The sequence below is a fragment of the Hakea prostrata genome, chromosome 9, assembly GCF_041222555.1.
Source record: "Hakea prostrata isolate BN-2017 chromosome 9, UWA_Hpros_2, whole genome shotgun sequence".
Lineage (NCBI taxonomy): Eukaryota > Viridiplantae > Streptophyta > Magnoliopsida > Proteales > Proteaceae > Hakea > Hakea prostrata.
In genome coordinates, this window is record NC_142608.1 from 21873024 (window position 1) to 21890579 (window position 17556).

Consider the following 17556-nt stretch of genomic DNA (forward strand, 5'->3'; position numbering starts at 1 on the left):
TTTAATCGCTTTACCGAGTTTCTTTGAAACTCATTCCTTTATTGTACAATGTTTGTTAGACTATTCTACAGGGTTCGAATATCATGACGTCGTATGAAGAAGCGCAAGGAGAAGAGGCATATCTCCAGGAAGGTGATTGCGGTTACGACAATTACACTGAAGATCCCGCGAGTGGTTATGCTCCGTACGATGCTTAGTCTGACCATAGAGTGGAAGCGCCCTTGTGCCATTTATGAGATTTATACTTATAGGGATATTGTCTATAAGATTGAGAACAATTTAGTTACCTTTCGTACCTGCTATTGGGATTAGATCCTATCCTGTTTATTCTCTTTTTGAACTACTTTTCCGCTGGTTGTAGAGTGGGATTTCGCCTCACTTTACTTATCTGATTTAGACACTCTGATTATATTTAGTACTCTGATTTATATATGATTCATTCTTTCCTTATTTGGATCTATGGTTTATCTTTCGCACTTCGTTTATTATTGTTCATGATTATGTTATTGTTTATGTGGGAGGTTGATTACTCGATACCTGATCTTCGGGCTGTGGATCACACTCTCGGGTATGCCAGATAGGGTACCGACTGGGAGGATGTGACAGTTTCTAGTTTCTGTGTCAACTATTGAAATCTTACCTTTTGTTACAATCCTTGAACCATAGTATAAGTATTCATTTTATTTTACACGCCTTTCGAATTTCTCGCGCGAAGCTGAGAAAACCCCAAATTGCAGATCTGAGATTTCTCATTTGTCGGTGGCTGAAACGAGTTGAGATCTAAGAAGAAAACCAAGCTTAGGTCATGGTGCTCATCTTCCATTGGTGATTGCAGCAGTTAGTCCTTTGTTTTTCTTCTTCCTTTCTTCTTCGATGCCACTGTTCTTGTTTCATTTTGTTGGTACAAAATCCAGGTCTGCTTTTGATTGATTTTGATGTTTATACTACTACCGCTAAGATGGTCTGCTTTAACCTTGTGCCGGAGATGCAATCTGCTTGTGTTCCTCTTTTTCTTCTTTCTATTTTACACTGCAAAAGTATATATAATATTTTGTTTTCTACTTCTTTACTTGATTGATGCTGCTCTCTGTTTTTGAATCTGGTTTTGATATCAACGCCATGTTATAGGGAGACTTTGGTGCTTTATTTTTCTTTATGTCCCTCAGCATCTTTCCATCTGATCACTTTTTTGGTGATCTCTTTCTGGTTGTCTAAACATCTTACATTTGCTATACTTTAACTGGGAGATTCAGTGAGTTGCTCTTTCCTTTGGATACAACTTGGAGTTCTTCCTCTTAATGTCATTAGTTCTGCAGCCATGTCTATTGCTGTATGAATGATTTAGTTGGGAACTTCCCCTTTGTAGCCCTCCTCCAAAGTGTTGGTCCAGCCCCTTAAACAAATGCGGGGCCCATGTTTTTAGAAGAATAAAAAAGCAAAAGTGATAGGGTTTTTTGGATTGAATAGTAGCCGCATAACAGGAGAGAGAAACAGCAAAAACACATAAAATAAGAGAGAGCAAAAACGGGAGGAAGAAGAAGAGGCATTTCTGGTTTTCTCCGGCGAATCCGAGGTGAAACATTGCTGGAATGAGTTGAAATTTGAGAAGAATGGTCGTGGCACCTAGCTCTTTATATCCAACGGTCAAAATATCATTCTACCACAGTTCACGGAAAGCCTCTTTGGTGACTTTTCTCCATTCTCTCATATTTCCAATTCTTTGATGATGTGGTTGTGACTTTGTGTTCCTCTAGTGTTATCTAGAGATGGAATGTTGATTGTACACCCAAATTATTATCATTTAGTGATAGTGGAAGTTTGTGTGGACTCCGATAACAGTCCCGTGGCTTTTTCCCTTGCAGGTTTTTCCATGTTAAAAATTCTTGTGTCTGTTGTAGTTTGTTGGTTGAATGCTTGATCCATTATTGCTGTGTTTGTTACTTTAATTTATACTAGCATATTGTTTGGCCTCTCATCACAAAGAACCATTGGACATTTCCATTATAAAGGAAAAAAAATCTATAAAACTCTCTCAAAAGTTGTATCCACATTCCATGCATTTGGTAATGATTTGTTGTTGGGGTAATTGTATTACAAATTCTTCAAACATACAAAGATGAAATCGCAATACAATTGAGAGATGAAGATCATCTTTAGCAAATCCGGAGAGCTTGAAGTTGCAACCGAACGAACCACCGATCGATGAGGTTGAGTCACACCTTGATGCTGTCTTTAAGGTAATTGATGCACCCTACTACCAAGGGTTCTTCGCACCACCACCTCCAAGATAAAGCAACCTCCAACTAGAAGATGAGGTAGTTCTTCTAGTCCCTTCAAGGAGCCAAAAGCTAAAGCACAACACTTAGACAACTCAAGATAGAAATGAACTTTGTAAAACAAATAATATGAGTGAGGAGAGTCACAATAGCACACAATATGCAAGGAAGGGTTGGGTTTATATAGGCCCAAACCACACCTCCCCACAAGGGGAGAATCAATTCTCCACTAATGGAGAATCAATGGTTTGTCCCTCCTCCACTAATGTGAATAAAACCCCTTGACCTAACCTCCCCACTACTTGGGGAAGTAATTCTCATATTCACTTCTTTGGAATGAATAGGCTTTAACCCATTCAAAGACCTTAACCCCCACTCATGGTAATGGCCATGAATGGTCATGAAGTTGAAATGAGAGATAAAGGTCAAGAGTTAGAATTTGAGTAATTCCACCATTCAAGTTAGCCCACCTCATCACCATGATCAAGAATTTGGTCCATGACCAATGTCATGAAGAGTCTCATAACCAAAGTCATGAAGGGCCTCCTTTAACCAAGGTCATGAAGGGCCTCCTTTACTCATGGTGCCTCATTACCACCCTTACCTCAAGGGTCCCACACACACAAAAAAACAATTAAATAAAAGAAATGCAAAAACTAATTTTGAAACTTAATATATAGATAATATAGATTTTAATAAAAAACCTAACATTTGTTGTTGTGGAAGACTATTTCGAACTTACCTTGTAGTCGTTGCTTTCTGTACCTATTGTGTAATGCTGTTGGCTGCTTTCTTATGTGGTATTTTACTTTTTCCTAATATATGATATGACGATAATCTGGGTTACTTTGAAACTAAACATTCATTTTGTGAGGTATCTGATAACATACAATCAACAGGGGAAAAACAATCATAAAACATATGACTAAAACATGGCTTAAAAAAAACACAAGCTAAGAACTGATTGAAAAGAAGAGCAAACGCGGGATTCATGAAAAAAGTACTTTATGCAGATCAAATACTTAATTAAAAACTTTTAGGACCTAAAATAGCTTCTTCTTTTTCTTTTTCTTTTTCTTCCTTTTAATGAATTTAAACATAATTGAAGTAGTAGTAATGGACATGTTTTCCAATTATAGCTGTCATTTAATCACTGTAATTCCACCTTATGTTCTCAAGGTTGAAAATTGATGAAAGTAAGCACTGCTTTGCCTGTTGCTTTTTAATTATAGTAGGCTCTAGTCACTACGTTTAAATTCTGTGTAACAACCTTAATGCCTTTTTTGTTCTTTTAACTCTTTCCTACTTCCTTTTAGTTACTTACTTTTTGTATTCTTGCATTGCCATCTTGCTGGCCTAAAACCAATTCTTGCAATCATAAAATTATTCTTTTAATTGTGGGGAATGTTTCATCAAATGCAACTGGACTTTCCAAGAACCTTTTCAGATAATTAAAATTATTTATTCGAGTTACAAAGGATCCAACTACACTGCCTTTTTAACCTTTTTGTGTATATTTTCAAAATAACTATTATCTTAAAAGGCCAAGTTTTCTTGTCCTATTGTAACACAGTACTTCTCCTTTAGAATGAAAGCAACCGCATATAAAATTTCAAACTCAGTCCTTGAGATTTTGTTTTATTAGACTTCAGTCCACAGGGTTTATGAGCTCTTTCTCTCTGTAGTTGTGTTTATATACTTGCCAAATATTTTATCCCCAAGTTTTGCTGCCTCACGTAACAACAATCCCACTAATCCTCATATACTAGTAGTCCATTTTCATGGTTTGAACCCCTGGATTTGTCTTCTTTTTGTTTGCTAATCATGCAAACCAATTAAAGAACTAGTAAATAGAGCTCTTTATGAGATCCATCTCTCGTTTGCACTATCTCATGTTTTTTTCCTGTAAATTTTGAAATCTAGTCAGATGAACACAGATTTCCTAGAAAATTACTTAGCTTAGGTTAAAGTCTCCCCCCCCCCTTCATATTAACACTCTTTTATTTGACCAATTACGTGTGAAAACTATGGATAGGAGTTGAATTCAAAGATCAAAGGATCCATCCTTTCGATTGTCTGCAATATATAGGCAAGAAGTTGAGAAATATTTAGACAATGCATTTTCTAATGTAGCTTGTGGGAATCAAATCGTATGCCCATGTATAAAGTGCATAAATCAGCTTTGGGGAAATAGGACTGAAGTGACTAAACATTTGGTCTGTGATGAATTTTTAAGAAATCATACAATTTGTCAACACCATGGAGAAGCATCATCTTCATTCACACCTCTACCTGAAACTCCAGTGGAATTTGAGGTAACCAATTTCTCTAATACACATAACATGGTAAATAAAATGTAGGGAGGAAATGTAGACGAAGAGATTGAGGATGGCAGTAAAAGATTGAATGCAGATAGGTCAAGTATAGAAATAGAGAAATATGAGTGGCTGATGGAAGATGCAAGTTTACTGTTGTATCTAGGAAATAAAAAGTCCAAAATTATCTTTTAAACTTAATCATATTAAATTCCTCTGTAAGTTGACCGACAAAGCATTATCAATGTTGCTTGACTTATTGAAAGGGGCATTTCCTAAGCCGAACACATTACCAAAGTCTTTGTATGAGACTAAGAAGATCATCAAAGATTTGGGCCTCGATTATAACAAGATCGATGCATGCCCCTAACGATTGTATGTTGTATCGGAATGAGGCAGCCAATGCCACGTCTTGTTACAAATGTGGTGCATCAATGTATGAATCGATTGAGAAGAAGATCCAAGTCAAGGTATTATGTCATTTCCCTTTGATCCCAGGATTCCAAAGGTTATACATGTCATCTAAGATCTCAAGTGATATGAGATGGCATCATGAACAGCGTATGGACGACATTAAGTTATGACACCCTGCTGACTCTAAAGCATGGAAGGACTTTGATAGGTTATATCCTGATTTTGGTAAGGAACCCTGTAATATTAGGCTTGGGCTTGCAAGTTATGGATTTAATCCATTTAAGAGGATTAGCTCAAAGCATAGTAGATGGCTAGTCGTCTTGATTCCTTACAACTTGCCACCATGGATGTGTATGAAGGAGCCTAACATGATTCTTTCTTTGCTTATTCTTGGACGAAGACAACCTGAGAATGATATAGACATATATTTACAACCGTTGATTGATGAGTTGAAAATATTGTGGGACAGTGGTGTTGAAACTTATGATGCATATAAGAAGGAAATGTTTAGGATGTGTGCATGTTTGTTATGGACTATTAATGATTTTCCAGCATACATGAATCTCTCAGGTTGGAGCATGAAAGGTGCTTTGGCTTATCCATGCTGCAACAAGTATACATCCTCACGTTGGCTAAAATTTGGAAGGAAACAATGTTACTTAGGCCATCGTTGTTTCCTTCCTTATGATCACAAATTTTGTCGTGACAAAAGAAGTTTTGATGGTCATGAAGAACATAGAGTGCAACAAAAAATAAGCATGTTTCATTAGAACAATGGAATATACTCCTCAAGACATGGAACCAAGAGGCTAGTCAGGTATGATGCCTAGAATTTAGCTTATCTTGTGACAAAATAGTAAATTATATTAGCAACAACATTTCTAATCTAATTTTGTGTGTTTGAAAATATTTTAGGCTATGTCGGCATTGATAATAGGAAAAACTTAAAATCATTACATAACACAAGAAAGACTTCTTTTGTTGTAATTCGAGAGGAGAAGCTATATGATGTTATTTGAAAGTATAAATATTGTTTATGGAAGTTCACATGTTATAATATTCTATTATTTCTTATGTTTAGCGTTAGGAGCACCCAAATAAAGAACCTCCCACTCGTATGGAAATGTTCAAGATTACACATGACCATGGTAAAAAATTCGAGGGAAACTCAAGTTTTGACCGGGTGAAAATGGGAAACTTAGGTGGAAACTTGGGAAATTTCGAGGAAACCGAGGACTTTTCCGTATAAGTTTCGACATCAAGTTTCGACAGGTTTTAGAGAGTATTTTGGGGTGGGATCCTATATTTAAGCTAATTAGAGTATAAATAATGCATTTGTTGTATTTTGCTAAAAAAATCAATGTAGATATGTCATTCAATGTACATAACATCAATGTAGAGTTGTCCAAAAGTACATTATAAACTTAACTACTTAAGCACATAACATTCAATATATAATTTCTAACTTCAAAATAGTTGACAATAAAAGGAAAATACAACTTAGTGTTAAGAGGAGTGCCAATAGTGGATTCATCCTATGAGCTGAGTAGTACTATGCATGTATCATCCTCTCCTCCAACCAACGAACATAGACATCCCATGACATCTTATGCCTATGGTTGTCAAGTTAATTGACAACTGTAACTTTATGAGTCTAGTCATCAATATGCTTAAAAGAAGTAGATAACCAACTTGAGGGAATACGCACTTTGGATAGAGAAGTCCTAATGGAGGGGGTATTTGTCGTGGGTATTTGGGGAAACATGAAATAAACAAAAAAAAAATTGAAAATTTGGGAAGCTACAAAATTTACAGAAAAAAAGTCCCAAGTTTCCACAAAATTTCCCAAGTTTCCACGAAATTTCCCAAGTTTCCCACGAAATTTGGGAATTTTTTTTCCTCATGAATCAGCTGGTCCAACTGGGTTGAACCAAGTTTCGACAAGTTTCGATAGGTTTTGAGGTTTCGACAAGTTTGGATGAAATTTCGACAGTTTCAATAGAAACTGAGGACTTTTTTTCGATCCTCATGAGTTTCGTTTCGCATTTTCCAAAATGGAAAATTTCGGTTGAAATTTCGCAAGTTTCGATGGAATTTTGTTCAATGCACATGACCCTACAAACGAGATTTCTAACGTGATCATTGTAAGTTATAAAATCATAAATGAGATACTACCATTTTATAGCTTCAATTAATATATCTTTTAACTGATTTTTGTGTTTCAAATGTAGGCCAATATGGAACAAAAACTCAACGAATTGCCTGAAGAAATGCGAGAGGACCTTGCCGTGCAAAACGAAGTTTTTAGAGATTGTGTAGGTGAGGATGTCCATGGTTGAGTACGAATCTTCACAATGGCATTGAACTGAGTCTTAATCATATTATGAAAATCACGAAAACATCGAAAAACTTTATTTTTTTTTTATTTTAAAAGATAAATCAATGTAGAACGAGAATGACAATCAATAAAAGTAACAAAATATCTGTGGCCAGTAATAGACACACGTTGACAAGGGCCCCACACATCATTATGAATGAGTCCAAAAAGAGCAGCAATGCCACTATGAAGATTCGTACTTGACCACGGACATCCTCAACGAATTGTTGTTCTTCATGTTTTAAGATTTTGTATCAACAGGTACACTAAGGAGAGAGTGTATGTGAGGCTGGTGATGGATGAAGATAACGAAGTTGCGAAGGAGGTTAGCGAGAACAAGTTGAAGCTTAAGGAGTTTCAACAGGAAGGGTTTGGTCGGAATACATAGACATGCTTGTCGAGAAATTGAAGGATTTGATCCAGTCATGAAACTGCCTGTCTACCTACCTGTTGTGTGTTTATATGGAGTTTGAACAAAGATATTATCAGATTTTAGTTTTTCTTTTCTAGAAAATATTTTAGTTTGTTAATTGCAGAAAATTTTTGTCCAAACTTGTTGAGGACATTGCTTTAATTAAGGTATCAAATTTTGTTGGCTCACTTGGTAAAAGATCAACGTCTCAATATGAGATTAAGAGAGCTTGAATCTTAATCTTTTGGCTCATTTAGTATAAGATCAACGTCACATAGTATGAGGTCTTGAATCCTCTTAGGATTAAGGACAAAGTCCTATTGTATATTTAAATAGTTATACAGCTATCTCTTAGGATGTAGTAGAGGTACATGTAAACTGGCCCCAAAAAAATAACGTCAAGTTGATTGACTTCAACTGGATTCATTAGTGATGGGTATGTAAGCCTTCAGCCTAACTAGTTCTGCAGATCTATACTAATGCCAAACCTACATGGACTAGAGTATACAACTTTTCCCCAAAACAACAAAGAGTAATAAATGCTCACGTATGAGTGGCTATCTCAAAGGTGTGAAGAATCAAACTTAGAACCTTAACCTCCTTGGCAAAGTCGATCTCATGTTCATTGATAAGCATTCTCCTTACAATATATCATTAATATTGAAATCAATGCATAACCATTCTCCTTTCTTTTTTTTTTTGTTTTTGCCAAGCCCGGTTTCCAAGGCTTTGCCTTGACTAATCTGGTGTACGGCCTGGGTCACACACCTGGCTGTGGTGGGTGAGTCTCCCAGCAGGAATTTTTTGCATCCACAAGGTTTCGATATCGGAACCTTGCTTAAGCGGACCAAACTGCTTACCACCTGGACCAACCCCCGTTGGTTATAAACATTCTCCTTTCTACTGTTCATAATCTTATACTTAATGGCTTTAATACAAATCCATTACAAAATGTTGTCAGTGAAGTAAACCTTTACTTCTACCTAAATAGAAAGGCTAAATCTTTAGAAATATTATCCATGACATCTCTTGTGAAAAACAAATCTATTTCCAACCTTTTCAGATTTGGGAATATTCAAGGTTCTGTAAAATCTTTTGCTCTAAAATGGAGTCTTTATCTTTAAGTTCTCTTATATCAAAAGTAAGTTTAGGGTTTTGAATGAAAGGTCTACAGACTACAGATGATGTCGTTCATTATCTTAGCACCTTGAGAGAGAAACTGTTAGGTTTTTAATTAAAATCTATATTATCTATATATTAAGTTTCAAAATTAGTTTTTGTATTTCTTTTATTTAATTGTTTTGTTTGTGTGTGGGACCCTTGAGGTAAGGGTGGTAATGAGGCACCATGAGGTAAGGGTGGTAATGAGGCACCATGAGTAAAGGAGGCCCTTCATGACTTGGTTATGAGGTTCTTCATGACATTGGTCATGGGTCTTAAAGGTCTTGGTCATGGTGATGAGGTGGGTTAATTTGAATGGTGGAATTACTCAAATTCTAACTCTTGATCTTTATTTTTCATTTCCTTCTGACCATTCATGGCCTTCCTGAGTGGGGGTTGGTCTTTGTGGGTTGCCTTTCATTCCAAAGAGTGAATATGAGAGTTACTTCCCAAGTAGTGGGAGGTTAGGTCAAGGGGGTTTATTCACATTAGTGGAGGAGGGACAAACCATTGATTCTCCATTAGTGGAGAATTGATTCTCCCCTTGTGAGGAGGTGTGGTTTGGGCCTAGATAAACCCAACCCTTCCTTGCATATTGTGTGCTATTGTGACACTCCTCACTCACATTATTTGTTTTACAAAGTTCATTTCTTTCTTGAGTTGTCTAAGTGTTGTGCTCTAGCTTTTGGCTCCTTGAAGGGACTAGAAGAATTACCTCATCTTCTAGTTGGATGTTGCTTTATCTTGGAGGTGGTGGTGCGAAGAACCCTTGGTAGTAGGGTGCATCAATTACCTTAAAGACAGCATCAAGGTGTGACTCAACTTCATCGATCAATGGTTCGTTCGGTTGCTACTTCAAGCTCTTCAGATTTGCTAAAGATCTTCATCTCTCAATTGTATTGCAAGTTCACTTTTGTATGTTTGAAGAATTTGTAATACAATTACCCCAACAGAAACCTTCTACTTCGTAACCTAAATATTTCCTCGGATGAAAATAAAAAAATTCCTCTATACTTATCTCATGAGTTTCTTTCCTGGTTTGCTGCTTCATCTTTAAGGTTGGATTAAATCGCATGGTCTTGGTGATTAGGGTGCTATTGTTCTCGGACCATTATAAAAATTTTAAGACCATTTAGCCTTTGTACGTTTCATCAAGAAAATGCTTAGTCCACATTTGATAATGCTTCCATTCGGGGAAACTCGTTCTTGTGTAAAATCGTTTGAACATGGTTCTATGTTAGAAAACTGTTTTTTGTTTAAAATGATCGTTTGATAAGCTCTTCTGGGAAATATTTCCCAATAGGCCTACAGTCTGAAAAAATTCTAGTTTTCAAGTGAGGATATTGGGTAGGAGAGCAAGATGGAGGGGTTCTACGAGCAAAGGGTGTGGCGGATGTCGTCTTGGGAGAATGCCACTATTTAGACCACTTTATCAAGTTTTCATTCCTTGACATAACATGTCTCATAAGTTCTACAAAGATCCTTCTTCAATATCACTTTTGTTATCAATTCATTCTTTAAGAACCAAAGGAAAAAAAAAATAAAAAAATACAACCATTTTAACGAATTTTGCCACCCATTTTGTTCTCAAATAGAACAATAAGAAAGTTTTTATCTGAGACCATTATCAAGTACGTCATTAGCCTTTGTAAAGGTGTGTTTTGAGGTGTTAAGAATGTGGAATTGCATTTTTTTAAGTGTCATTAGATGTGTTGAGAAATGGTTGGTGAACCAAGGAATACAGCCTCCTAGTCCTTAATAAGGGACCAGGAGAATGGAGGACTTTAATAAGGCCCTCTTGTTCGAAAAAGGGTGGAGGATGTTGAATCAAAAGGAAGCCTTACGGGTCCAATTGCTTCGACCAAAATATTTCCCTAGTTTCTTAAGTTTTTTATCCAAAGGAAATGAAGAGAAATGGCTCATGGACCTGGAATAGTTTACAAAGTGTTCTCCCTACTCTTGCAGGAATGGTTTTCTGGTGTATTGGCAATGGAGTAGACACCTCATTCTAATTTGATCCTTGGGTTCCATGCACTCGAGATCATAAAGTGGTTGAGTTTGATTACAATCTTCAACCATGGTCAACCAGTGTTGTAGACATGGTGGGAAATAGATCCAATATAACTATGGAGATTGCTAGATTTATGTCAACTCCTATTGCAAATCATGTTTTATCCTTTAATCGTCATCCTTGTGATGACTACTAGTTTTCTTAAAATTTCCCCCACTGGTGAATTCTCAACAAAAATTTTTGGGAAAGCATTGCTTGCTCTAAGATTTTCTAATACTAACAATGACTTTTCTCCTTGGTGGAGGTTCTTTTGAAAATCAACATTCATCCTAAAATCAAACTCTCCTTTTTATTTGTTTTACATGTAGGGCTTCTAGTTAAGGCAATCTTATCTCAGTGGATCTCAATTCAATCTTCTTTAGTGTTTTCTGGTGGATATGCAAAATCAATATGACATATTTTTTAATCTGACATATTTTTCTTTCTTGTTAGTGGACTAAGTGAATACGTGTGATGGGGCCTTCAGATTGAGAATTGAGTCTCTCTCGGAGATCACTACTCCATCTCAGCAAATCCCTCTTTTCAACTCCTTCCTTTGACAGGAGCATAGAAACGGTAAAACATAATAGATTTCATTAAGTGTAGAATATGTACATCACAATAGTATTTATAGATATCATTAGAGATCATACATGTACACTTGTCTCTAGATCCCCCCTCAAAGTAGGCCGAGGTAGAAGGCCAAGTTTGTAACATAAAACCTGAAATTCTCACTGTGGAAGAGGTTTGGTGACAATATCGGTGAGCTGATCAAATGTCCTAGTGCCACCTTCTCTCGAACAAAATGATAGTCTATCTCCACATGCTGAGTTCGAGCATGAAAAATAGGATTAATCGTCCTGTGGAGAACACTCATATTGTCACAAAAGAGGACTGTCTGTAAGCGAAGCTTGAGAAATGCCTATATCCAATAGTAGAAAGCTCAGCCAAGTCAATTCAGTAGTGGCTGACGCCATAGCCTAATATTCAGCTTCGGTACTCGACCGAGAGACCGTGGGCTGCTTCTTTGTGCTCCAAGAGATACAATTACTACCTTAAAAACATAATAGATTTTATTAAGTGTTGAATGGGTACATCACAATAGTATTTATAAAGATCATTAGAGATCATACATGTACACGTGTCCTCTACAAGAAATACTCTCTGCTAGATGTTCTCAGACAATATTTTAACTTGTTATTTCATATGAATTTGCTATACTATGCTGCATAACCTAATTTTCTTTCATAAACCAATTTTAATGTGCGCAGCAATCCAGAATCCTGAGTTGAAAAGGTCGTGGTGGACCATGGGGCTATTTTTTTGAAGACCTTTTTCCAAGTTATTTCAATGGGAAGGAGTGAATCTGACAATTCTTTTGGAAGTTTTGCATGCTAGCCTGCATTAGGTTGGGTTTAGATCCCATTCAACTTCTTCCAAAGCACATTGATAAATTTGATGCCATGAGGAAGGTGTCCTTGATCTTTTACCCTGCCCAGCAAAATAGCTTGTCCTTTGGAACTATCTAATAGTCTTCTTAACTTTGTAGGAAATAAATCGGGTTCTGTTTTGCATACATGGCACGTCAATCTTTACTGCTTGGTTTTAATATGTCAGAACAAGAACCTGGATCAACGCCTTAACATCTAGCACAAAAAGATCAGGTGGGTCCTTCAAATAAAAGTAATTAAAAAAATTTAAGAAAGGTGGAACCCATCACCAGGTACGGTACCTGTGAGGCTGTGAACCCCTTATTGAATCCGGATCTCCTCCCCGTCAGGGGAACACAGCGCAGAGTGCTCCCCCATGGCTTTCTGACCACAAAAACACTGGTTTTGAAAATTTTTTTTTTTTCTTCAAAAAGTGTTTTTCACCGTGGACCCCAATGATATTTGTGGTTAGAAAGTGTCGGTGCTCTCATTCAGGGTCGTTGATCCGGACTCCTTGTATTTGTGGTCATCGAGTGTGGGCCAGGGTGCACTGATCTGGACTCCCTGACAAATGTAACTCTTTCTGATCTACGTACATGCCCATTACATAATAAAGTTTATTTTATCTGATAAAAAAAATGTGGATTTGCATTAGGCGAGGAATGTTCATTGTCTTCTGCTGATTCTTTGGGAACCACCGACAGTTTTCCACATTAATCAATTGGGACCTTACAGCCATGCGCTAAAATTTTGATAAGTTTCTTCTTTTTAAATAAATAGAATAATAGATGTTGAAAACGGGTGGTCCTTCATTAATGCACCGTGCAGCGTAAGGTTGAGATCAAGATTTCGAACGTCTATTTCGCAAATTAAAATCTCAATCATATGATGCAGGTGCTACGCATTAATTACGCAACACCCAAGCAATGCCTTGAAAACGTGGCTCCTCTCAATTTCACATATTCACATGTATTTACGCAAGCAACAACCTTTAATCAATTGGCAATTGCTCTTTTTTTTTTTTTTGGTAAACAGTACTTCATTCATTAAAGAAAGAAAAGTACAGACACACAGCTGCATAAAAACACAAGGTTCACACCGAACCAAGGAGCGGAACGCGACCAACCGTCATCTCATGCAATGACGGTCTTCTGTCAAGCCCAATATACCCTTAGAAATAAAGCTGTAACAAATACGCACCAAATAGCACCGGCACCCACACGGGGACAAAATCCGCCTCAAGGCGGACATACCGCCTCAGGCGGACGACAACGCTTCTCAAGGGCGGACAGACAACGCGCCTCAAGGGTGGACACAGACACACAACATGCCTCAAGGGCGGACACAGACACACAACACGCCTAAAGGGCGGACACAAAAGTCGTTCGGTTGTCGCAGTGGTAACATCAAAAGTGCAGAGGAGGGTCAGACGTGCCATTTGGCGCTGCCGTAAAGGCGTTCAAGCTTGCGCGGAAAACTTGTATCCATTTGGAGTTTCTCGGCGGTGTGCACCCACGATCGCTGCAACCAAAGAAATTATTCGTTATTGAAAACTAAAAAAAGGGAAAAAGAAGTACTGAAACCAGGGAGAGAGATCGGCCGGAAAAACAGATCGAAGCCAAAAACTACAAATCTGGTTGTCCGAGCAAAAGGCAAGAGGCGGAGAAGGAGATCAGTGATGGAGGGACGGAAGAGGAGAAGGAGATCGAGAAGAGAAGACGGAGAGCAGAGGCGGGAGGCGGAGATGTGGTGGAAGTGACCGGAGAGGCGGAGGCCGGAGAGGCAGGAGCGGAGACCGAGACGTGTTGTGACGGAGAGGATGGAGGCGGAAGAAGAGATCGGAGACGGACGAGTGAAACAAAGTCGGGAGGTGGAGAGGAGAGCTGAGACCGAGAGGAGATCAGAGGAGTAGAGAGAGCGGGAGAAAGAAGGATGGAAGAGAACGGGAGGCGGGAGCTCGCGTCGGGCGGCCTCTCCGCCTCGCTTTCGACGATCGGAGATGTTGTAGAGCGGCTTGGTTCTACGGTTCTTTCTCTTCAGCGGCGTTAGGGTTTCTCTAGGGAACACGCCTCAAGCGCCTCCTCAACCAATTCTTCAATTGGCAATTGCTCACATCTTATCAAAGTTGTACTTCTTGACTTTTCCAGCAATTGTCTCCCTCAAGCCATGGACACATTACCATATTATTCATTATGTTTTTTGCTACGGTAATAAATTATCATAGCATATAATCTAATTGCTATTGCCAACTTAGGCATGTGAAGGGAACTTGGAATTGACTATTTCCCACGATAGTTACCTACCGTAGCATATAGTCTAATTGTTATTGCCTAATAGAACTTGGAATTGACTATTTGCCACAGTAATTACTTACCGTAGCATATAAACGTCGATTTGTTACTGGATTTTTTACCACGGTATCCCGTATCCGTGGCAAAGCTCGTCGCAATTGACACTTTTTCTTGTAATGTGTTATTGGTGAATGTCCCTGGTTATACAATAAATGAAATGACAAAGGATATGACATATGAGGTTGGGATCCTCTTCCCTCACTATCTACACATCTCTCAATCACAAACATTTGATTAATTAGAAGATACATCTCTAATCCAACTTCTTAATGTTTTGAATAAATTTTCTACTCATGCTAAGGCAAGCATTTCGGCTTTTTACCTGTATGGTGAAGTCAGAAGCAGCAGGTCCACTTCCATAAATTTATGAAGTTAATTGTTCAATATCGTTGATAGGAAGGATAAGGCAACAATTGGTTAAAAAAAATGAAGCGGTTTATAAATACTTAGATGCAACATGGCAAACCAACAAGTTGTAGAGAGCACAATATCTCTTCATCTGGGCAGCTTCGCTTGACGTTTTTGCAACTCTGAAGATGGCAGAAGACACAAAGAAAAACTCCTTAAGCATAGCCATGTTCCCTTGGTTTTCCATGAAGCACATACACCCATTCCTTGACCTTGCAAACAAGCTAGCCCAACAAGGCAACCCCATCTCCTTCTTGATCCCATCCAAAGTCCAACCCAAATTAGAGCACCTCAACCACTATCCTCACCTCATCAACTTCCAACCTCTTGTCATCCCTCAAGTCTCTGGCCTTCCACCTGCTGCTTCTACTATCTCTGACATCCCTCTCCGTCAAGCTCCTCTTCTTTTTGTTGCCATGTCTCTCATGCAAGACCAAGTTGAAGCAATTCTTCTTTCTACCAAACCCAACTTGATCTTCTTCGATGTTGCTCACTGGATCCCATCCTTAGCTCACAAACTTGGCATTGCAACCATCCACCACTGCATTGTTGGGGCTTCATTGGTGGCTCACCATTTAGTCCCCGCACGCAATCTAAGCAAGGGTCAACAGTACACTGAGCTGTTGCGTCTCTTGCCTGGTTTTCCTTCATCATCTTTGAATCTCCATCCTTACGAGGCTCGCCCAATCTTGGAACTCTTGACTCGAGACTACTTAGATGGAATGACATTCTATGATATCCTCATGGCCTCCATGAGAGATTGTGATGCTATCTCTTTTAAGACTTGCAGGTAAAGACGATAAAACGATTTGGCTCAGTGCAAGGTCTTTTTGGATAAAACCAGAATTGAACCGGTTTGGTTAAGTCTCAATTTTAATGGTTATATGGATTCAAAGATTTGGGATCTCTTCAAGTTAATCGTAATTTTTGTTCTGTTGTTCGCAGGGAAGTGGAGGGTATCTACTGCGATTTCTTGGAGGAACAGTATGGGAAGCCGGTTCTTCTGGCCGGACCAGCTCTACCTGAGCCACCCGCTTCTAAGATAGAGGACCGCTGGGTGAAGTGGTTGGACCAGTTCTAGAGGGGATCAGTGGTGTATTGTTCAATGGGGAGCGAGTGGGCTTTGAAGAAAGAGAAGTTACTGGAACTGGTGCTAGGGTTGGAGTCAACTGGGCTTCCCTTCTTGGCTGCTTTGAAACCACCATTTGGGTGTGAGACAATAGAAGAAGCATTACCTAATGGGTTCAAAGAGAGAATAGAAAGGGAAGGAAGAGGGGTGGTTCATGGGGGTAGGGTGCAACAAACGTTGATGTTGGACCACCCATCAGTTGGGTGCTTTGTAACACACTGGTGGTGGTTCTACTTGGAAATCTTTGGTGAGTGCTTGTGAAGTTGTGGTGTTACCTCAAATAGTTGATCAGTATTTCAATGCAAGGGTGCTGAGCAGAGATCTAAAAGTGGCTGTTGAAGTGGAGAGAAAAGAAGAGGATGGGTGGTTCACCAAAGAGGAAGTGTGCAAGAAGGTGAAGCTTGTGATGGATGCAGATAGCAGCACTGGGAGTGAAGTCAGAGCAAACCATCGCAAGTGGAGGGAGGTGTTGCTAAGGCCAGATCTCGAGTCTTCATACGTCGAGAGTTTCGTGCAGAAGCTATTTGATATAACAAAGAAGACCCAAATCCCTCCCCCCCTTCCAGTAAATGATGCTTGAAAATTGCAAGCATTAATCTGCAATTTCCTTTTGTCATGTTGACCTTAATTCTGGCAAACTATTAGCCTAATATATAATAAGGAAGGATAAGCAATAAGAGAATAAATTTGGTTTCACGTCTCCTACATTTTCTAGTGCTGTACCATGCATATACCTTGTTTCGTCGTAGTGTCCTTGATCACGGAGGATCTTGTTAGGTTAGTGCAGTTGATGTGTGGTGCCTACGGTTGGATGAAATTTATATAAATTTTATTAAATCTTAGTCATTCAAAACAAGGTTAGGCTCATATAAAAAAATTGGCTTTTTACGTATATGTGCACATGGTATTTTGAACGGTAGGGATTTAATGAAATCCACATGATATTCATCAAATTGTAGTTAGTGCCACTAATCCCTTGATCAAATTTCTTTGGGACAAGAGCATACATGGTCGAAAGCTCAAATAATATGATGAGCAAATTACATATAAACGTTTGGCTAAAGTGTAGCTGGACGTACATGTAAATAGGTTAATTGAACCGCTCTAAATATTCACCGTCAGATTTGTTAAATTAAATCTAAATCATCCAATAAAATTTCTAGTTTTTCCCTATTATTTATGGGTTAGTTAACTTTATAAACATAAATAAATATTATTTATAACACTCCCCCT

The 17556-nt window shown here is 38.4% G+C and overlaps 1 pseudogene across 1 annotated transcript; it reads left to right on the forward strand.

Moving 5' to 3' along the window:
• The first annotated feature begins 15299 nt into the window (after positions 1-15299).
• Positions 15300-16908, forward strand: LOC149005003 (cyanidin 3-O-galactoside 2''-O-xylosyltransferase FGGT1-like; annotated as a pseudogene). The gene is made up of 2 exons (XR_016175683.1): positions 15300-15984; positions 16140-16908. The product of XR_016175683.1 is annotated as a cyanidin 3-O-galactoside 2''-O-xylosyltransferase FGGT1-like (transcript).
• Positions 16909-17556: the final 648 nt, after the last annotated feature.